The sequence below is a fragment of the Blennius ocellaris genome, assembly GCF_963422515.1.
Source record: "Blennius ocellaris genome assembly, chromosome: 21".
In the NCBI taxonomy this organism is placed as follows: Eukaryota; Metazoa; Chordata; class Actinopteri; order Blenniiformes; family Blenniidae; genus Blennius; species Blennius ocellaris.
This window is the reverse complement of record NC_137670.1, coordinates 20,562,004-20,585,967: the sequence shown is the minus strand read 5'-3', so window position 1 is coordinate 20,585,967 and position 23,964 is coordinate 20,562,004.

The following is a 23,964-nucleotide window of genomic DNA, read 5'->3' as shown; positions in this document are numbered from 1 at the left end:
ATTGGCAGGTTTCTGGCAGGTTATGAGCTAATAAAACTAGTTGGTATTGGCAGGTTTCTGGCAGGTTATGAGCTAATAAAACTAGTTGGTATTGGCAGGTTACTGGCAGGTTATGAGCTAATAAAACTAGTTGGTATTGGCAGGTAACTGGTAGGTTATGAGGTAATAAAACTAGTTGGTATTAGCAGGTTACTGGCAGGTTATGAGCTAATAAAAGTAGTTGGTATTGGCAGGTTACTGGCAGGTTATGAGCTAATAAAACTAGTTGGTATTGGCAGGTTCCTGACAGGTTATGAGCTAATAAAAGTAGTTGGTATTGGCAGGTTACCGGCAGGTTATGAGCTAATAAAACTAGTTGGCATTGGCAGATTACTGGCAGGTTATGAGCTAATAAAACTAATTGGTATTGTCAGGTTACTGACAGGTTATGAGCTAATAAAACTAGTTGGTATTGGCAGGTTACTGACAGGTTATGAGCTAATAAAACTAGTTGGTATTGGCAGGTTACTGACAGGTTATGAGCTAATAAAACTAGTTGGTATTGGCAGGTTGCTGACAGGTTATGAGCTAATAAAACTAGTTGGTATTGGCAGGTTACTGACAGATTATGAGCTAATAAAACTAATTGGTATTGGCAGGTTACTGGCAGGTTAGGAGCTAATAAAACTAGTTGGTATTGGCAGGTTTCTGGCAGGTTATGAGCTAATAAAACTAGTTGGTATTAGCAGGTTACTGGCAGGTTATGAGCTAATAAAACTAGTTGGTATTGGCAGGTTACTGGCAGGTTATGAGCTAATAAAACTAGTTGGTATTGGCAGGTTACTGGCAGGTTATGAGCTAATAAAACTTGTTGGTATTGGCAGGTTACTGGCAGGTTATGAGCTAATAAAACTAGTTGGTATTGGCAGGTTACTGGCAGGTTATGAGCTAATAAAACTAGTTGGTATTGGCAGGTTACTGGCAGGTTATGAGCTAATAAAACTAGTTGGTATTGGCAGGTTACTGGCAGGTTATGAGCTAATAAAACTAGTTGGTATTAGCAGGTTACTGGCAGGTTATGAGCTAATAAAACTAGTTGGTATTGGCAGGTTACTGACAGGTTATGAGCTAATAAAACTAGTTGGTATTAGCAGGTTACTGGCAGGTTATGAGCTAATAAAACTAGTTGGTATTAGCAGATTACTAGCAGGTTATGAGCTAATAAATCTAATTGGTATTGGCAGGTTACTGACAGGTTATGAGCTAATAAAATTAGTTGGTATTGGCAGGTTACTGGCAGGTTATGAGCTAATAAAGCTAGTTGGTTTTGGCAGGTTACTGACAGGTTTTGAGCTAATAAAACTAGTTGGTATTGGCAGGTTACTGGCAGGTTATCAGCTAATAAAACTAGTTGGTATTGGCAGGTTACTGGCAGGTTATGAGCTAATAAAACTAGTTGGTATTAGCAGGTTACTGGCAGGTTATGAGCTAATAAAACTAGTTGGTATTGGCAGGTTACTGACAGGTTATGAGCTAATAAAACTAGTTGGTATTAGCAGGTTACTGGCAGGTTATGAGCTAATAAAACTAGTTGGTATTAGCAGGTTACTAGCAGGTTATGAGCTAATAAATCTAATTGGTATTGGCAGGTTACTGACAGGTTATGAGCTAATAAAATTAGTTGGTATTGGCAGGTTACTGGCAGGTTATGAGCTAATAAAACTAGTTGGTTTTGGCAGGTTACTGACAGGTTTTGAGCTAATAAAACTAGTTGGTATTGGCAGGTTACTGGCAGGTTATCAGCTAATAAAACTAGTTGGTATTGGCAGGTTACTGACAGGTTATGAGCTAATAAAACTAGTTGGTATTGGCAGGTTACTGACAGGTTATGAGCTAATAAAACTAGTTGGTATTGGCAGGTTGCTGACAGGTTATGAGCTAATAAAACTAGTTGGTATTGGCAGGTTACTGACAGATTATGAGCTAATAAAACTAATTGGTATTGGCAGGTTACTGACAGGTTATGAGCTAATAAAACTAGTTGGTATTAGTAGGTTACTGGCAGGTTAGGAGCTAATAAAACTAGTTGGTATTGGCAGGTTTCTGGCAGGTTATGAGCTAATAAAACTAGTTGGTATTAGCAGGTTACTGGCAGGTTATGAGCTAATAAAACTAGTTGGTATTGGCAGGTTACTGGCAGGTTATGAGCTAATAAAACTAGTTGGTATTGGCAGGTTACTGGCAGGTTATGAGCTAATAAAACTTGTTGGTATTGGCAGGTTACTGGCAGGTTATGAGCTAATAAAACTAGTTGGTATTGGCAGGTTACTGGCAGGTTATGAGCTAATAAAACTAGTTGGTATTGGCAGGTTACTGGCAGGTTATGAGCTAATAAAACTAGTTGGTATTGGCAGGTTACTGGCAGGTTATGAGCTAATAAAACTAGTTGGTATTAGCAGGTTACTGGCAGGTTATGAGCTAATAAAACTAGTTGGTATTGGCAGGTTACTGACAGGTTATGAGCTAATAAAACTAGTTGGTATTAGCAGGTTACTGGCAGGTTATGAGCTAATAAAACTAGTTGGTATTAGCAGATTACTAGCAGGTTATGAGCTAATAAATCTAATTGGTATTGGCAGGTTACTGACAGGTTATGAGCTAATAAAACTAGTTGGTATTGGCAGGTTACTGGCAGGTTATGAGCTAATAAAACTAGTTGGTATTGGCAGGTTACTGGCAGGTTATGAGCTAATAAAACTAGTTGGTATTGGCAGGTTACTGGCAGGTTATGAGCTAATAAAACTTGTTGGTATTGGCAGGTTACTGGCAGGTTATGAGCTAATAAAACTAGTTGGTATTGGCAGGTTACTGGCAGGTTATGAGCTAATAAAACTAGTTGGTATTGGCAGGTTACTGGCAGGTTATGAGCTAATAAAACTAGTTGGTATTGGCAGGTTACTGGCAGGTTATGAGCTAATAAAACTAGTTGGTATTAGCAGGTTACTGGCAGGTTATGAGCTAATAAAACTAGTTGGTATTGGCAGGTTACTGACAGGTTATGAGCTAATAAAACTAGTTGGTATTAGCAGGTTACTGGCAGGTTATGAGCTAATAAAACTAGTTGGTATTAGCAGATTACTAGCAGGTTATGAGCTAATAAATCTAATTGGTATTGGCAGGTTACTGACAGGTTATGAGCTAATAAAATTAGTTGGTATTGGCAGGTTACTGGCAGGTTATGAGCTAATAAAGCTAGTTGGTTTTGGCAGGTTACTGACAGGTTTTGAGCTAATAAAACTAGTTGGTATTGGCAGGTTACTGGCAGGTTATCAGCTAATAAAACTAGTTGGTATTGGCAGGTTACTGGCAGGTTATGAGCTAATAAAACTAGTTGGTATTAGCAGGTTACTGGCAGGTTATGAGCTAATAAAACTAGTTGGTATTGGCAGGTTACTGACAGGTTATGAGCTAATAAAACTAGTTGGTATTAGCAGGTTACTGGCAGGTTATGAGCTAATAAAACTAGTTGGTATTAGCAGGTTACTAGCAGGTTATGAGCTAATAAATCTAATTGGTATTGGCAGGTTACTGACAGGTTATGAGCTAATAAAATTAGTTGGTATTGGCAGGTTACTGGCAGGTTATGAGCTAATAAAGCTAGTTGGTTTTGGCAGGTTACTGACAGGTTTTGAGCTAATAAAACTAGTTGGTATTGGCAGGTTACTGGCAGGTTATCAGCTAATAAAACTAGTTGGTATTGGCAGGTTACTGGCAGGTTATGAGCTAATAAAACTAGTTGGTATTGACAGGTTACTGACAGGTTATGAGCTAATAAAACTAGTTGACAGAGTCCAGGTGTGTATCAGTGAAAGTGAGCGGGTGGGTTCCTCCCTGTAGACGTTTCTTCAGGTGAGACGTCGAGTCCCTGGACGTTGACGTCACTTTCACCGCTGGGAGGCGTCATTAGTAATGTACAGAGAGGTTCAGAGGCTCCTCCCACTTTAGAACAATGTGATGTCGGAGTTTCCAGCCAGAAAATGCGTTTCTTTCCCCGGAGCAGCCGTGACAAGAGCAGCTGGCTGCAGTATCCATGGCAACACATCAGCGTTGGTCACAACAGTGTGTTGTTACCTGAAAGCCTCAGGAAGTGTCACAATGCCAGTGGACGGCGCATGTGACAGCTGCATTTCTAGTTTATTCCATCTGATTTTCTATTGTAATCCCGCTCAGTAGTCCCAGTTTTTATCGAATATACCTGTAATGGGATTACACATTTTTTTATGTACTGTAACGGATTACAGCTACTTTTTTGTATGCTAGTTACATAATGCCATTAAAAGTAATCCGTTACTACCCAACCCTGCTCAGCGGTAACCAATATGTTGCCTACAAATGTATTCCGAATCGCATGCAGGAATTAGGCCTCATTGACACAGACATTATTTCAATTGAAAACTTTAATTAACACTTGGTTTTCCGTTTACATGGCAACAGTTGTCGGAGCCACTGAAAACAGGACTTTTTGAAAACACTCATGTCGATGAACCATGTAAATGGCCAAAGATGAGACTTTCTGGAAATGCTAAGGCTTCGTCCCCAGTTGACGGTGGAAACACTGCTCCAGCGTGTCATGACCCCCAGTCTTTATTCTCCTGGGACTTGGTAGTTTTATAGTTGACAAGTCACGCTAATACCAATCCAACAAATGTCTATGTACTTCCATTGTTAGTGTTTATAATGCGTTGTTCCTGACACGTACGTGTGTGGTTTCATTTCCTTCATTTACTAACTTCATAGTTTTGGGCATTTCTGCCATTTCCATGGAAATTGACATAGTTTTCAAAACATTGTTGTGTAAACTTGTAACTTTTCTGACACAAAAATACCAAAAACGATGATTGAAATGCTGTTGTGTCTACGGAGCCTCAATCTAAAATCTACATATGACCGATGATCATACGTATGATGGTGACAAGCATCAACATCATAATCAGTCCAAAAATGCAACAAGTATGATTTTAATTTAAATAACAAAAATGTATAACTCTCCATAAATATTTACAAAATGATCAGAGATGTCTTTACTGAATGCCAAATACTAACATGAATAAAGATCTGTTTCTACTGTGGTTATTCATTACTGGTAACAGACCCTCTTCACATTATATGAAAATGAATTGTCCTTTAGTATTAACTGGGAAGTTGAGGAGCTCGTTACTCTACTCTTGGTTTGACTTTCACAAAGGTCAATGCCATTTTGTCTAGAGTTGTATACAGATTATGACGTGCCAATGATTTAAATCACATTCAAGTTGATATATCTTTGCAACTCGAATTGTGGTTGGAAGCACTGAAATGGACCGTGACCTCACATCTGCGTTGGACTCACATTTCCTGGGACTATAAGTTAGATGAAGCGGGTGTCAAATTAAATGGATGGCTGAACCCTCCAATATCTCATTTCCTGGTTGATACCTGTACCAATAGAATCAATTACCAAAGCTGGGCCTTCAGATAACATTCTGATGTTTCTAGCTTGTTATCAGGGGGTTTGCACATGAATGAAATGAGTGCCATTAATTGCAAAACTATTCCCAAACTGAGCATTATTTATTCAGGCACGCACACAGGCCCCAGTGTTTGTGGTTCAACCCACCGTAACGTCACACTGAAAGGAAGTGGTGGAGATCCATCCAAGGCAGAAAAACATGCTGAGTGTTGGATGAGAAACGTTGTGCAAAAGATGCATCTGGATTCTACTTCCTCATTCAGGTAAAGTCTGTATGTCGCTGTCAGCTTGAAAGCCATGACATGAGTGCTTTAACAGAGGGTTCAAAATGCCCAGTGAGGTGTGGAAGTCTGAGGAAGCGCACCATTAGGAAATAAAAACAGATGTAAACCCACACTGACATGCACACACAGCCCCCTTAATAATCCTCCCCGCAACGCTCCGCCTCAGCACCATCCTTCTTCTCATACACAGACTCAAACAATAATCAGGGTGTCAGCAGCAGCACAGTCTCCTGGAGTGATGCAGCAACAAACACCGTGTGAACCTGTGCATGCTAAGTTTCACATTCCTGCCTTTGACACGAAGACCATCAAACTCCTGCCAGCTAATAGAGATTTCAGCAAACACATGGGTTTTTTTGTATTTTTTTAAGCGAGATGTGAAGGAGGAGCCATTAATGCCAAGCAACCAAAAAAAAAAAATCCAGGGCACATTTTCAATACTAATTCACTTCAAAATAAGTACAGAAACCCTCTCACTTCTCCACACAGAGCTTCACATACAGTGAAAAGATGAGGAAAAGGCAACAAAAGCCCCGTCTCCACCGCGCACAAGGCTTATGAGCTCCGCAGAAATGTGACATTATAACAGAAAAGAACGTCGTCAGATGTAGATCTTATGAATCCTCTGTTGTTGTTTAAATTCTCTACTTTGCACTTTAATTTTATTAAATTTTTTGCAGCGGAAAAAAAAAAAAGTTACTTTTTTCAGCAGTCATTTTTTGCAGTGGAGAGCTGCAGCCGCAACTTCCGTGTTTGTTGTGAGAGAGCGAGTCGCTCGGCCACTTGCCGGGGACTTGGGGCGACGTGCCCCGCACTCCAGCGCTGGGGGGCGGGGCAAGTGGCCAGAGCGTTCTCCCCGGTTGGCTGAGGCACAGACACGGGAGTCTGAGGAGGTTCTCCACTCCGGCAGCACAGCGCCGGAACACGGAGGCGCCGAGCTCCGAGCGCCGAGCTCCTTTTCATGGCTTCCGCGGTCCGTCCCCGCGATAAAGCGCCACTGACCGCGGCTGAACAGAACGCTGACCGCTTCTGGAAAGTGGAGCTGCCGGAGCGCGGTCAGCGCCGGAGACGAGAACTCCAGACTCCGGTGTTCCGGACGCGCATCAGCACCACGGCGAGCGCTATGCTGCAAACAGAAAACTCCAACGCGATGCAATGTCCCTCCCCCCGGTCTCCCCCTGCCTCAAGTCACTCTTTCACCACAAACACTAAAGTTGAGCAGCAAAGAAAAGAAAATGAAAATAAAAACAACCAGAGCACAGCTGACCACACTGACAGCAGAGGATTCATCCAGCCAGCACATTAAAATATTGAGGGCGTGTCGTAAATCACTGACCAATCAGCAGACAGCAGCTCAACCTCAGACCCGTTCCATGGTCCTGGTACCCCAACGGATGGGTAGCGGAAAAGCGGTCGCCTTTGGAGCGGTCTGGAGCGGTTTAGACTGCATTACATGTCGTGAGACGCGAGCCGGAGCGGTTTAAACCCGTCTAGGCTGCTACTTTCTGTGCGGTGGAAACGGGGCTTAAGAGACTCAACAGCTCTGTGTATACATGCTCGGTCTTAAAGAGCCTGACAACAAAGAAGGAATACCTGATGAGGAGGATCCTTCCTACTATGTGCACATCCTTTACTATTTATCACTTCTGAGATGACAAATCCAGTATAATAGAGGAGAAGGAGGATATATGTCTGGGGAAATGACGAGGTGATCATCACATTATCTCACTATTAGAAAATTTATTTTGTGTCTTAAATGTGTCGAGACAGAAGTTCTTCCCAACAGAGAGCAGCACACTGTAACTTGACTGGATGCGTTCCACTGATGAAATGTTGTTTTTTTAGCATATGATGTTTTCACTTACGTCCACCATCTTTAAACATCTATGTTGAAAAGGGTCACGCTAACATCAACACAGCGTCATTGGGTTGTAACCCAGAAAACTTGTTGGGCCCCACGTCTCCCAGGCAGGGGGTTCAGTGGATTACAGTTAATTAAGGGTCCTCTTAAAGGAGTCATACCACACAACTTTTCAACACTTTCACATGGTTCTTATTTTTTCCCAAACCATTGTATTCAAAGCTTTTTGCCACAAATCCAGCTTGTCCTCGATTTTCAGCCAGTTAAATATTTGATCATTGAGAATCTGCTGGTTTCAGGAGCTGGACTGGCTCCGCCCACATGCCCATCTTGGGAAGAGGAGGAAGTGCTTCCTCTTCTTATGCCATGTGCCATTGTTTACATTCTATCTGTCTAAGTCATGCAGAAACGCTGTTTCTCAAACCAATAAGAACCAGAAGGAGAATCTCCTGACGAAGCTGTGACTCTGCTGCTGCAGAAGGACGTTTCAGAATGTTAGTAAAACGTATTTGAATATGTTCATCAGCTAGACTGAATATTTATTTTACAAAGAAATGCGCTGTTTTAATAGCAAATAAATGACTATTCAGACCAGCCTGAGTTACTCTGACCTTATCTAACTATGTTCATGCCACACTGAGATCCTCTACAATGATCATTATTAGTAGCAGACAGGAGAATATCCTGAGCCTCCATTTAATCATAGAAATATAGAACAAGATAACTTCATAATTATCAAGCCCATACAGCAGACCTGCAGACATGAACAATTCCTCACAATAAACAAAAAAACACTAAAACGTGGAATCAGCTGTTGCAAACTAACCAGCCTGGTGCATCGAAAAGTAATATAAAGGCATATAAATAAGAATATTTTACTTACAGCTCCCACATTTGCTTTATTCGAAGTTTTGCAGCGAATCCAGTGTCATCCTGGACATGTGAAAAAAAGTCCTCTGTGAAGTGCTGGAGGCGACAATCAAGCAATTAAAAATTAAATGAGTCCACTGGGTCCTCACAGGCTCAGATGAAGGCAGGACAAATCCGGTCCTCTGCTTGTTGATATAATTAATAACTATGTATCTGGCGTGTTTAACTCATATCTTCGCTGGTATCTTTCTACGCTGAAGTTAAACGCCTGCAACTGTCACCAGGTGAAAAAAAACAGTGCTGAGCTTGCTGCTTATGGGCGAGGCAAAGGGAAGGACGATCTGGATTGGGTTTGGCTAAAAACTTTGGTGACGTCACCAATAGTTTGCGTTCTGATTCGGTTGTTGGATCGCACACTTTAGAAACAATTAAACAAGCCAGAGAAGGAGACGGTCAGGAGGGTGAGGAGCTCAGTCACCCTTAGAGATAGGGTGAGGAGCTCAGTCACCAGGGTGGAGCTCAGTCACCCTTAGAGATAGGGGAGAAGCTCAGTCACCCTTAGAGATAGGGTGAGGAGCTCAGTCACTCTTAGAGATAGGGGGAGGAGCTCAGCCACCCTTAGAGATAGGGTGAGGAGCTCAGTCACCCTTAGAGATAGGGGGAGGAGCTCAGTCACCCTTAGAGATAGGGTGAGGAGCTCAGTCACCCTTAGAGATAGGGTGAGGAGCTCAGTCACCCTTAGAGATAGGGGGAGGAGCTCAGTCACCCTTAGAGATAGGGGGAGGAGCTCAGCCACCAGGGAGGAGCTCAGTCACCCTTAGAGATAGGGTGAGGAGCTCAGTCACCCTTAGAGATAGGGGGAGGAGCTCAGTCACCCTTAGAGATAGGGGAGGAGCTCAGTCACCCTTAGAGATAGGGGGAGGAGCTCAGTCACCCTTAGAGATAGGGTGAGGAGCTCAGTCACCCTTAGAGATAGGGTGAGGAGCTCAGTCACCAGGGAGGAGCTCGGAGTAGAGCCGCTGCTCCTCCACATCCAGAGGAGCAGCTGAGGAGGCTCGGGCACCTGTCTCAGACGCCCCCCGGACGCCTCCCCAGGGAGGTGTTCCGGGCATGTCCCTCCGGTAGGAGGCCTCGGGGCAGACCCAGGACACATGGAGGGACTATGTCTCTCTATGGCCTGGGAACACCTTGGGGTGCCACCAGAAGAGCTGGAGGAAGAGTCTGGGGTGAAGGAAGTCTGTGCAACTCTGCTCAGACTGCTGCCTCCAGGACCCGGCCTGGATAAGTGGCAGAAAATGGATGGATGGAGAATGAGACGGCAGACTTTCTTAACCTCTGGAGTGTCATTTCCAGGTATGGAAATGCATATTACTGAATTATTAAACCTTTAGAAAGTCAATTTTGCATGATATGAGATTTTTAAGTTTTACTTCCTTCCGTGCTGAATTGATAACAAAACGGGGCTCACCGCCTTTCACTCGCATGCCTGTCTGTCCCGTAATTGGGCTGTACCCACAACACTAGGTAGGAACCAATGTTTTCTAACATAGAGCTGTGCAAGAAGGAAACATAAAATAAAGAGGCATCTGCCCAGAACAATTCATTAAATTATATATAAGGCACAAACATTAATACCAAAATATATATAATAAAATTTAATGTGAAAAATGTGGCAAATACAAATAAATGGTGTTAAGATTTTAAAGTGTCCTGTTTGGTGATGATAAAAACCAGATTTGCTCAGGTAAATGATATTTTCACTATAGCTGAAAGACACGTTCAATGATTGGATTATCTTACAATATTGAGGTTAATGTCATTGTAAAAGCAAAATGCTCAGGTGTCATACCTGATCACAAAGAAAGCAGAAAATTACTTATTTACTAATATTGTGATTGGGTTGACAGTGTGGTACGAACTATCCTTCACCTCCTCTTGATATTTTGGCAGAACATAATTAAAATGTTGTCATACGTTTGTCATTTCCAATAATAGTGAAGAATCTCTCAACCACAAATCTCTTGTGCTCACTTACGTACCTGCCAGCGACGTTGCTGACACATGATATCCCGTAATACTCGCCAGGTTGTATCAAGGATCTTTTACAAGTACTCTGTGCAATATTGGACCCAATTCCCAATACTGGTATCAGTATTGGTGCATCCTGACCTCTAAACTTCCGATCTCACACATTAGAATGAAGATGTTTAATACAAAGATGACCACCTGAAATCCAAACATTTTAAAAAGCTTATTTCTTTTTTTTTTTTTTTTTCAGTTTAAAGGTCAGAAAGTGAAAACAAAAGATGTGGAGAGAGAGATATGAAAACAGTGGAAGAAGCAGAGGGGCCAAGCTGAGCTGCTTTAGAGGCCACAGGTGTCCTCAGAGCTGCCTGAACCAGATCTTGTCTATTCTCATCCATCCCCACGGCTTCCACCAAGGGACCCGACTCCATCCCCTCCTCATAACTTCCTCCTCTCATCCCCTCTTCCTCCTCCTCCTCTCATCCCCTCCTCCTCTTCTCTCCCCTCACCTTCCTGTTTTCATCTCCTCCTCTGGTCCCCACAGAGCAGGTGAAGGTGCTCTCCCCCCTTCTGCATATTCTATTGGATGTATTCTCGTCGTCTGGCCTTGTCTGTCTCTGTCCAACTGGTTCTTTCCCTCCTGGGGTGGGTGGGTGGGGGGGTGGGTGGGTGGGTGGGTGGGTTGGAGGGTGGCACAGGAAACCCTCACATCCACAGTTATGCCCACATGCATTGTCTGATGCTGCTGCTGTTCCCACATGCACTTTCAGTCTCTTTCTCTCTTTGACTCTATTTTGGGGAGAGCACCTTTAGAGTAGCTTGAATTATTCTCTTTGTGCAACACAGCGCGCTTCCCTCTCAGAAAGGTCAAAGAAACTTCATGCAGGAGCCGGTTCCCTGGAGTACCTTGGACACTCAATGTAAGAATTATACATTGCATCAGTGTGGCTTCATCAGAGTGGAGCCTGTAGACCAGTGTGTGAGAAGAGAGGTTGTGTGGTGGAGCTCTGACTGGCTCGGGGAGGGTCAAGGCCTCCTCGACAGTAAAAATGTATTGTGATCTTCTATTTGCAGTGAGAAATTCCACCGTAACCCTTCAGCCAAACTTCTAAACAGAGCCCAAATATTCCATATGGCTTCAAAATGACAACAATTCTGGATAAAGCAGCTTCTGTCACCACTTTAGTGCAGTTAAGAAGGTGGATGTGTTGTGCTTATTTTGACAGGCGTGGTGGGGCAGTGGGCGACACTCTCTGCTCACAGTGACAAAGGGATGAGTCTGATTCCAAACCAGTCTTTTTGTGCCATGTCTGCATGTTTTTCCTGTGCATATATGGGTGTTTCTTGGTACTCAAGTTGGCTCCCACAGTCCAAAAACCTTACTGTAAGGCAGTGCTTCTCAAATGGTGGGGCGCGCCCCCCTGGGGGGGCGTGGTGGGGTGTCAGGGGGGGCATGAGGCAGGGGCGACTTTCAGTATTAGTGTCTTTATTCATGCTTGAAGGATTAAAAAAAGGGCCTCCAGCCACTAGGTGGCAGCAGTGCTCAAACTAATCAACAGGCTGCCTGTTCAACCAGTAGAGAAGAAGAAGTACTACACATGAACACCGGTGTACAGAGCTGGCGGAGGAGGAGGAGGAGAGGTGGAGAAGTTTCTGACAGGAGTGAAAAGAAAAAAGGATGAGGCGTCAGAGGAAAAGAAAACAGGTGACAGTAAACATAAAGCTAGTAAGAGCAGGAGATATGACGATGCTACATCGCCCTTGGGTTTACCGTGAACACGTCGGGAACCAGGAAACACCCGTTTGTGTTTTATGCCTAAAAACTCTGGCAGTGGAGCATGAAACCAAATAAATGAAGACGGCACCTGGAGACCATACACCATACACCTGGAGACCATACACCATACACCTGGAGACCATACACCATACACCTGGAGACCATACACCATACACCTGGAGACCATACAGCATACACCTGGAGACCATACACCATACACCTGGAGACCATACACCATACACCTGGAGACCATACACCTGGAGACCATACACCATACACCTGGAGACCATACACCTGGAGACCATACACCATACACCTGGAGACCATACAGCATACACCTGGAGACCATACACCATACACCTGGAGACCATACACCATACACCTGGAGACCATACACCATACACCTGGAGACCATACACCATACACCTGGAGACCATACACCTGGAGACCATACACCATACATCTGGAGACCATACACCATACACCTGGAGACCATACACCATACACCTGGAGACCATACACCTGGAGACCATACACCATACACCTGGAGACCATACACCACACACCTGGAGACCATACACCATACACCTGGAGACCATACACCATACACCTGGAGACCATACACCTGGAGACCATACACCACACACCTGGAGACCATACACCATACACCTGGAGACCATACACCATACACCTGGAGACCATACACCATACACCTGGAGACCATACACCTGGAGACCATACACCATACACCTGGAGACCATACACCATACACCTGGAGACCATACACCATACACCTGGAGACCATACAGCATACACCTGGAGACCATACACCATACACCTGGAGACCATACACCATACACCTGGAGACCATACAGCATACACCTGGAGACCATACACCATACACCTGGAGACCATACACCATACACCTGGAGACCATACACCATACACCTGGAGACCATACACCATACACCTGGAGACCATACACCTGGAGACCATACACCATACATCTGGAGACCATACACCATACACCTGGAGACCATACACCATACACCTGGAGACCATACACCTGGAGACCATACACCATACACCTGGAGACCATACACCACACACCTGGAGACCATACACCATACACCTGGAGACCATACACCTGGAGACCATACACCACACACCTGGAGACCATACACCATACACCTGGAGACCATACACCATACACCTGGAGACCATACACCATACACCTGGAGACCATACACCTGGAGACCATACACCACACACCTGGAGACCATACACCATACACCTGGAGACCATACACCACACACCTGGAGACCATACACCATACACCTGGAGACCATACACCATACACCTGGAGACCATACACCATACACCTGGAGACCATACACCTGGAGACCATACACCACACACCTGGAGACCATACACCATACACCTGGAGACCATACACCATACACCTGGAGACCATACACCCGTTATGTCAGTAAGCCACTGGAGTTTTTTCATGGTAAACTCCATGAGTATCGCCAACAAGCCGGTCATTGTGTCAGCGCGGCATCAGTAAACAAAAAAGCCCGTTAGCCTCTTACAAAGTTGCCCACCACATCGCAAGGTGCATAAAACCTCACACCATAGAGATTTATTTTGATAATCAGGCGATTGTATGCAGAATGCTGGTGCCAGCAACTGATACAGTGGTTTATACAGATAAATAAATAAATATTATCAAGTTCTCAATGGTAGTACAATTCGGGGGGGGGGCTGAAAAAAATTCTGTCCTCTAGGGGGGGCGTGACAGAAAACAATTGAGAACCACTGCTGTAAGGTTAATTGATGGTTGTGTATGTTTCTACTGTGATAGTTTGAAAACAATCCAGGATGTAACCTACATCCAGTGCCCCATGACACCGAAAAGGCCAAATTAGGAAAGAAAATGGATGGATGACAGTAACATTCCACATTTTTCTTCAAATGGAAGTTACCCGTTTGATCGAACATAACCAGCCTGTTGTTGATCGGAAATGTCATTAACTTGTATGTTTTAATCTGCAGAATCGACAGTTTGATTATGTATTTTGTTGTTGTCTTTATTTGTAATTGTCACATTTAATATTAATGTTCAAACAATTGTTTAATATTGCTCTTTTTTCTTTGTGCTTTGCTGAGGTCCTGTGATGACTGAAATTCCCTTGCTTCTGATTTTATCTCCATTAATCATCTGATTGTTTTCTTCACCTCAACCAGAAGTTTCCACAGCTCTTTAGAAACTCTTCTTTAAACCAGTGAATTATTTTGAACCAGACAAATTGTTTTGACGCAGGTGCTTCAAACATGCAGCCTGTAGGCCAAAGGACCTGACCCTTCACTGGGAGCGGCTTAGTTTTACTCTCATTGTGTTCAAATAATGTTAATTGTCTTTTGTCCCTCAGGCTTGAGAACATCTCATAGTAAATTTGCTTCACAGATTAAAGGATCTCAGTTTAGTCAGCTTTCCGAGCATTCATGCGGAAATGTATCTTATTTGCAGACATGCTCGCATGTAATTGTTACTGCGCTTCTGTATTCTATTTAGTTTTGCAGAATATTACCCCCGCTTAGCATAAATCATAATCACAGTGGTTGTGGTAATGAAAATACTGCTCACATTGAGTGTTACTGAGTAACAGCGTGGCAACGAGGTGACACAATTGCACAGAAATCAAGGAAACAATCTCCGGAGTCGCACGTAGTTTCCGATTGACTCGGTCGGAAAAAACAAATCTTCTATTTGATTGAGGAGAGACACTTTTAATTAGTCTCAGCTGCAAGTAAAACAAGAAAAAAAGACACAAGATATAATGTGGAACAAAATTATCGCTCATTTACTCCTATCGTCACGTTTGAAAGTTTCGCAGCTGTCGGAAACTCAAATTGCTTCACAATCGAGCTGCAAAATGCCACTGGTGTTGCCGCCGCTGGCGTCACTAAGTGTCCCGGTGCACAGACAGAGGAAGGCATGAATAAAAGATCAGCTCTCCATTATTAAAGTGAGCCTCTACATCAAGGAACATGGACGCTAAGAGTATTTGCATGTTTGTGCGCATGTGTGTACCCGAGGTCAACGTCGTTTAAGGCTCGTGTCACTCGATTGCTTCGAGAGGAAAATGAATAATGCATGGTGTATTCATCAAATAAAAACGACTTCATGAAGTAGATAATGATAGAATTAAATAGTGTAAAATATTCAATGAACAAACGAAGACATGAGTGATATAATTCCATCCACTATTATTCAGGAACAGACCTTTTTGATGCTGGTTATTTTAGGCCTCCATTAACCAACCTGGGACATTATTCTTAACTATTTTACCCACAAGGGGGAGCTGTGGGAGAAAAAGTGTAGACAACTTGAGCACATCCGTTTCAGCACGGTCTTGTTAACACAACAAAGTTCAATCAATGACAGTAAACTGAAACAATGAGATTGCAGGCAATACTTTGGGCTGTGGTGTTAGTGGTGATCGTTCCCACCTCAGAAGGCCATGGGCTTGAGTCCCGGCTGGGCCTTTCTGTCTGCGTTGCCTGTTCTTGTTTTGTTTTTTTGGTAACCTTTAATTTGAAAAAAACAAACAAACAAAACCCAAATTATACATGTTGCTGATGTAAAAAAGTCTTTGACACTCAACCTGAATGAAATACAATTCAAAATTGAAATAAATAAATAAATAAACTAATTAATAATTAATGAAAAAGAAGTAAAACAAAATTTTAATCTTAATTTACTCACCATCATCAAGGTATTTCTTGTCCTATATACATATCTGGACTTGCAATAATAACAAATCAGTATACAATAGAAATGAAGATAAACAATAGAAACAATAATAATAAGAGGTCTGTCTGCCCTATATGCACGTCTCTATACATAAATCTGCCTCTCCCATCTGACTGCATACATATTACCTGTGATTATCATCCTTTAATGTAAAAATAAGGGTAGCAATGATATGTGACATTGATCATAATAATAAATGTCTCAAACATAGCTTGCTGTGTAGATGCATAACGTGGAGTTTGGACAGTTCAGACTATTTAAACAAAGCTCACAACTACTGTAAAAGAGTGGAGTGGAGTGAAAAAAAACAACTTCTGATGCATGTGTGGGTTTCCTCTGGGTCCTCTGGTCTCACCCCACCATCCAAAGACATAGATATAAGATAAGATAAGATAAGATAAGATAAGATAAGATCGCCTTTATTAATCTCACAGTGGAGAAATGTACTTGTTGCATTCAGCTCTTGAGGACACATGAGGAAAGGAGAGGAATGTGCAAACTGTTAGTAGAATAGGCAAGGAAAGTGCACACAGTTAGTAGAATAGAGGTATCTTATATACAATTTTACAAAATTAAGTGACTTAGATAAAGTGTCCTAGGTGCAGGGGTTGTTGCACATACTGTTGCTGTTACTACACAGTCCTGTTGTCCAGTCTGACAGCAGTGGGGATGAAGGACTTGCTCCGTCCTACACTGAGGGTGTCTCAGTCTGCCACTGAGAGCTCCTCAGCTCCTCTACAGTCCCGTGCAGTGGGTGGGTGGTGTTGTCCATGATGGAGGAGCCTTAACTACCACCCTCCTGTCGCTCACCTCCTTCACAGAGTCCAGGGGCCAGGGGCCCAGGACGGAGCTGGCCCTCCTGACCAGCTTGTCCAGTCTGTTCTTGTCCCGCTCTGTGCTGCCCGGGGCCAGTTGCCAGGGGCCAGGGGGCCAGGGGGCCAGGGGGCCAGGGGCCCAGCACACGGCAGCATAGTGGAGAGCAGAGGCCACCACAGAGTCATAAAAAGTCGTGAGCAGAGGCCTGCTCACTCCGAAGGACCTCAGTCTCCTCAGAAGGTGGAGGTCACTTTGGCCCTTCTTGTACAGGGCGTCGGTGTTGTGGGACCAGTCCAGTTTATTGTTGAGGTGAACACCCAGGTACTTGAAACTGTCCACCTCCTCAATGTCCTCCCCCTGGATGTTCACCGGTGTGTGTGGTGGTCTCTTCCTCCTGAAGTCCATCACCATCTCCTTCGTCTTACTGGTGGTTGGATCACACCAGTCCACAAAGTCCATGATGACCGACCGGTACTCCAGTTAGTCCCTGGTGACCGACCGGTACTCCAGTTAGTCCATGATGACTGACCGGTACTCCAGTTAGTCCCTGATGACCGACCGGTACTCCAGTTAGTCCCTGATGACCGACCGGTACTCCAGTTAGTCCCTGGTGACCGACCGGTACTCCAGTTAGTCCCTGGTGACCGACCGGTACTCCAGTTAGTCCCTGATGACCGACCGGTACTCCAGTTAGTCCATGATGACTGACCGGTACTCCAGTTAGTCCCTGATGACCGACCGGTACTCCAGTTAGTCCATGATGACCGACCGGTACTCCAGTTAGTCCATGATGACCGACCGGTACTCCAGTTAGTCCCTGATGACCGACCGGTACTCCAGTTAGTCCATGATGACCGACCGGTACTCCAGTTAGTCCATGATGACCGACCGGTACTCCAGTTAGTCCATGATGACCGACCGGTACTCCAGTTAGTCCATGGTGACCGACCGGTACTCCAGTTAGTCCCTGATGACCGACCGGTACTCCAGTTCGTTCCCCTCGGACACCCGGCCCACGATGGTGGAGTCATCGGAGAACTTCTGCAGATGACAGCTTGTTGTAGGTGAAGTCCGACGTGTAGATGGTGAAGAGGAACGGTGAGAGGCTAAGTGATGAACGTAAATTGTCCAAAGGTTTTCAAGTGAAGGTATGAAGACATGAGTGAGATATGGTTGAACATGAACAACCATATCTGGTTGTTCATGTTCAACCATATCCAGTAGCGTGCGGTGATGTTTTAGTCCGAGCCAGCAATTAACCCCCCCCTCCCCCCAGCCCTGCAGCCACGCACTATGTGCTCCAGTAAATGCACAATCCGAATCCAATGTATGGCCACTACCATGCATCAGTACTTAATCCACACCAACATGACAACTGATCAACAACCACAACACATCAAGACTCCACTGTGCAGCTTCACCATCACATCATTTTCCAACAGGTTTGCACAGAGTTGTGGGGGTCTCGCGCACTCCTGTCATGCATGTGTGCTTGTCTGTCTGTGTGCACGGTTGTATGGGAAACACCACTTTACAATCAAAAAACGGCACCAAATGCCAAAGCAGCACCACTCTAATCCAGAGAAAGTTAAAAAACAAACAAACAAACAAACTAGCACTCACCCATCACTTGCAGATTAAATCCAGCCTTTGTTGGTCGCTCATCCATTTCTGGTGTCGGTCTTCTTCTACTCACAATTGAAAAAGTTCCCTGAAGCAGGTCCACTATTGTATCATGATCTTGCTGTTAAATCAGCCTCCATCACTCCAGAGTAGCAGATAACAGAGTCATCACCTCCTGCCCATGAGCCCATGAGCCAATCAGTGAAGCTCGTTTCAATGATGACAGCAAGACCAGCACTAGAAACTCTGCTGGCCCTTAGGTGGTCCGTCAAGAACACATCAAAATCTGATTGGCTGATGATACTGTCACTCAACATGTAGCCCAATAGCAGCGCCCAGCTTCCATCAGAGGTCAGCAATGACGTTACTGCTGGCCCCCTGCAGAGCAAAGGAGTGGTTTCCACCTCACAAAAAGTGCAGGGATAGACTGGTTTAGTCCGTTCCGGCATGGGTGCTCGGCTCCAGACCCGTGTCTGTGGTTTCTGTTCAAAAGCAAGGCAGAGGCGGTCAGCGTTCTGTTCAACCGCGGTCAGTGCCGCTACATCGCGGGGACGGACCGCGGACACGATGCAGAGAAGCTCGGACCTCGGAGCCTCCGTGTTCCAGCACGGAGCTGTAGGAGCGCGATCAGCGCCGGAGTGGAGTGGCTGCTCCTGCGTTTGAGCTGAAAGCTACAGACTCCTGTGTCGCCAGCCGGGGCACTCGGGTGTGGGGCATGTCGCCGGAGCGTTCACTCTCTCAGAACCAACACGGAAGTTGCGGCTGCAGCTCTGCGGCTGCAAAAAATAGCAGGTAACTAAACAACAAGTGCAAAGTTGGGGATGTAAACAACAACAGAGGATTCAGAAGATCTAGATTTGCAACCAAGTTGAGACAACTGTTGTAACGTCACATATCTGCGGAGTTCTTAAGCCCCGCCCACTTTTTAAGCTCCTTTCTGCAGTGGAAACGGGTACCGGAGCTGAGGTCCAGTTTTGCTTTGCCGTACCGCTCCGTACCACTCCGTTCTGTCCCCGCACTTTTGTGTGGTGGAAACGGGGCTTTAGAGGACATAGGAGATTTGAGCTCCACAAAATATAACCAGTCGTCTTCTGGATAAAGTTGCTAAAGTCACTAATTGATTCTAGACACAGATTTCAGAATCACTTTTTAATTATTAAAAAAGAAAGAAAAATCATTTTTGACAGAGCTAGCACTGCTAGCCCTGCTGCCCCTGACTGCACACCACTGACCATATCTGAGATAGATAAGATAGATATAAAGGATAAAGAAGGGATGGAAGTATTTTTACTGTTGCAAAACAACTCTTACCTCCAGGATACTAGTAGGTGAGTTGGGTTAAGGACCCACAGTGCAGGAGCAGATTCTGAATCTCAATGACATCTTCTTGAAACAATGGAACAAACCAAATCCATTCAAATCAAGAGGAATGATTAAAAGCAAGTGGGAAACTGAAGTACAAGTAAATATCCAAGACTGACTTGAATGTAACAATGTATGAAAACCAAGGACACTGAGATTTAGGTTTAAATACACACAAAAGGAGTTAGGAGATGAAACACAGCTGGAATCAACAGATGAAAGCAGCACATCAAGATTCCTGAGATATAAGAAATAGTCTAAATACAATAGACATGGAACAAGAATGAAGGATCATAACAGACTTCAAATAACAAAACTTGACTCAGAACAAAACCTGAACAAGATAAGAAACACAAACATAGAATGACACAGAAAAAAATCAAACCATCAAACACAAGTCAAGCTACAATTATAGGGAAAAGTCCAAGGAAGGAATAATAAAAGTCTGGCTCTTACAAATGCTTATGCTTTGAGGCCAATGTTCTTAAAGAAGTGTGAGCGAGTTTTCTCAACATGCTTTTAATGTCGGTGAAATTTGTGAAATCTCTTGTCGTCTTAGAGAATACATACAGTATGTGGGGATCTTGAAGACCGTTGACCCATTGACCTTCAATCATCAGCTTCTAAATCACATACCATGTGGTCGGCCCCACCTACATCCTGAACCCTGATGGTCTTAATGGTTCAATGAACAGAAACGTTCAAGCTGACGACCTTTCACATCCACATCATCACACAGACTTGGTCTTGTCTTTATTACATACATTTGCATCCAAAAGGTGAGAGCAGTTAGCCAGCATAGTCCCGGATGTTTGCACCTGTAAAAAACTGCAAAGCTGATATTGTGTGCAGATCCATATACGACAAACCGAGGATTACCCTCATGAATATGTAATAATTGTCATGTCTACCAGAGCCAGCTGGCAGTTGATGTTGACAGAAAAACATCTGAATTGTGATTTGTCTGAAAACATTTGTGTTGCTTATTGATGGTAAATGAATTTCACTTCGCATCGTTTATCACATTCACCCACACATTCACACACCAATGTAGAAGGCTGCCTTGTAAGAGGCCTGGTCCATCGATTGGGTGCAGTTTGGGGTTCAGTGTCTTGCTCATGGACATTTTGACATGTGGACAAATAAGCAATACAAGCTGCAACCTTCTGATTGAAAGAGGAAGTGAGTCACACCGGCCCCATTCAGTTTTGTGTTTCAGGCATAGATTGACTGGCTTCTCATGACTTTTATTTGCAGATTATAAGATTCTCTGTTTTGTAAATCTTTTTGTTCTCACCATCTGTAATGAAGCTTTTCTGTGGTTGTTGTTTTTCTCACAATTTGGACTTTATGATAGATCATGAGGCTTTTTTTTTCTTTTTCTCCAAATTAGGATCAATTTATTGGAAGACCCAAATGATACGTGTGAATCCTCCATGTCCTAATCCACATTTCATCCTGGCCTTAGTCTGTATGGAATCTCATGGCAGTGTTGCAAGTAAGTAAAGCCAGACATCTCAGTCCCCTCTTGAATCCTACAGAAAACCTCTGAGATCAGCTGAGATGTTGTGTAGTAGATCGTAACCTTGTACCCAGAGCTTCATTGAGCCCGTCAAGAAGAGTGGGATGCCTCAGCAGACAATAAGTCCACTGGTGAACAGCAGGAGACGTTGTCAAGCTTTCATCAAAGCTCAAGGATCCAGGACAAGTTGTTGAGACATGGACATATTTTTGCTGGCTTTTGTTTTGTTAAATTGTTTGAGAGAAGGAAGACACCACAACATGCTTCTACACACATGTCGTACTTTCATGGTATAATATCACTTTGGCAGGAACTTTTCACATTTTCCGTAGATTTCCCCCAAACATTTTTTGTGAGTAGCATATGTAGTTTTTGTTCAAATTAACTTGCAGTAATTTGGCCAAGTGTGACAAGTCTTTACAATGAGTTTTAAGGCTGAGGAGTCGATGTGTACAGTAAAGTGCACATTTGGGAAAGCTGTGTTTGATTTCAGTCAATAAAAGCAGTCCTCCTGCCGCAGATCTCTGACTTTATAAGTGAATAGTTAAGCAGCGGCTCTGCTGGGAGCTGCCTTTAACAAGGCTACAGATGTTTGGTCTCTGGGCTGCTGCCAATGAAATGTTCATGAGGACATGAAAGATACTCAGCATTATGCTGAGAAAAATTGATCGCGCTCTAGTTCAGATTTTCTGCATCAACAAGCTAAAAAATGTGACAAGAATAATAATGACGGGCCGAATGAAGCCAAAGAACATTTTAATGAAAAAAAACTATTTGATTTTCATGAGACACAAGGACTTAAACTACAAATACTGAAGCAAATGACTCATGACATCTGTCTTTAGCTTGTTTTTCCTTTGCAGATGGAACTGGGCCGAGGTTTTAAATGTTTAAATAAGTGAAAAAAATGTGCTTCAAATGATTGTTTTATAGGTTTTCTTACATAGATGATAGCCTTTTTTTGTGGGCTATTCTACTGAGGTGTGAAGGAAGATCCAAACCATGTAGAGCGCACCCTCAACTTAGACTCTTTCTTCTCCACTTAATGAAAAGCCAACAGAACCTTCACTCTGAATTATCAGTGGACTCGGTCGAAATGACTTTTATCCTTCATGAAAAAAAGCATCTGTCTTTTTCTGTCCAGCTCACTGAGCTGTCTTCGAACTGTAGCATGAGCATTAATCAAAGCTGAGCTCCTGTTTACAGGAAGAGCATCTCATTCAAGCTGAACTAACTCAGTCCTGATCACAGTAACATGAGAAATGTGAGCGACATTAGCCTGTATGCACAGTAGCAGTGGATTAGCATAAATGTTAGCTTACCTGTTACGGATCACACATCTGCATGTTGGTCGTTTATCTCGGCTGTTTCACTCATGTGTTTCTCATGTTGGCATTGGTTCATAAATCCAAGTTTATGATGTCCTCCCACGCTGAATTTCACCATTAATTGAAACTAACCGGAGAACTCAGAATACAAATCTGACCTAAGGACCATCTTGCCATGAGGCGAGTGTTTTATACCACTGTAATGTTTCATGTTAACTTGCTGGCCTTGTGATGACAACTTTCTTAATATTTATAATTGGGAAGCGTCTCGAAATGTTCAAATTAATTGTGTGAGCTCCTCATTCAGGAAAAAAAACCACAAGAAAATAGGCTTAATGGTATTGAATGATTGAGGAAAATAATTAGATCTTTAGTGCAAATGAATAATATAATACATTAAGGTAACATATTGAGTTACTGCGTGGTTGTGACATCATCCTGAATGCAAAGAGAATAGAAATACTTTATTCATCGCAATGAGAGATTCTTCAATCCTACGCATTTGGCCCATCCAAGAGACTATGGGTTGCCTTCGCTCAGGCCCACACTGGTAACAGTCAGCTGTGGGAATAAAACCAGCAAGCATTGGCTGCCATGCAGCACACTCAGTCCATCCAATGGGAGCTTTACAGTTTTGCTCAAAGACACAGGCAGAGATAGGAAGTCAAATCTGCAACTTTCTGTTTCTACCAACTGGACCACAGCTGCCAGAAAAAGTATTGAAAAACATTAAATAAGGAAAACCTGTTATCTATCTCACAATGTTAGAAGCATCAAGATAGGATATTCAGGGTAACTCGCCCATAACATCACTGCTCCTATAAAGATAAAAAGTTACAGTGCATGTTCTCATACTTGTACCATGAAAACAATTAAAATGTACAGTACAGCATGTTCAGTGATCCGTGTCTGTGAGCCTGCAGTGACTCCGTGGCTTTGAATTCATGCTCATGTAACTTTTGGCCATAGGGATCTCTGCTTGCTCTCTGTTCTTCAGCTTTATTGATGCCATTGAACCGGATCACTTACATGCAAACGCACGCATAGCCCGGCAGTATTTGATCAACGTGTCACGACTTCCGCAGGTGAATTACCAGGATGAATATATTCAGGAAGTATCACGTTATGCTCTTTTATTGTGCGCGGCCTAGCCATGGGCTAGCTTTTAATTGGCTTCCCAGAGACACG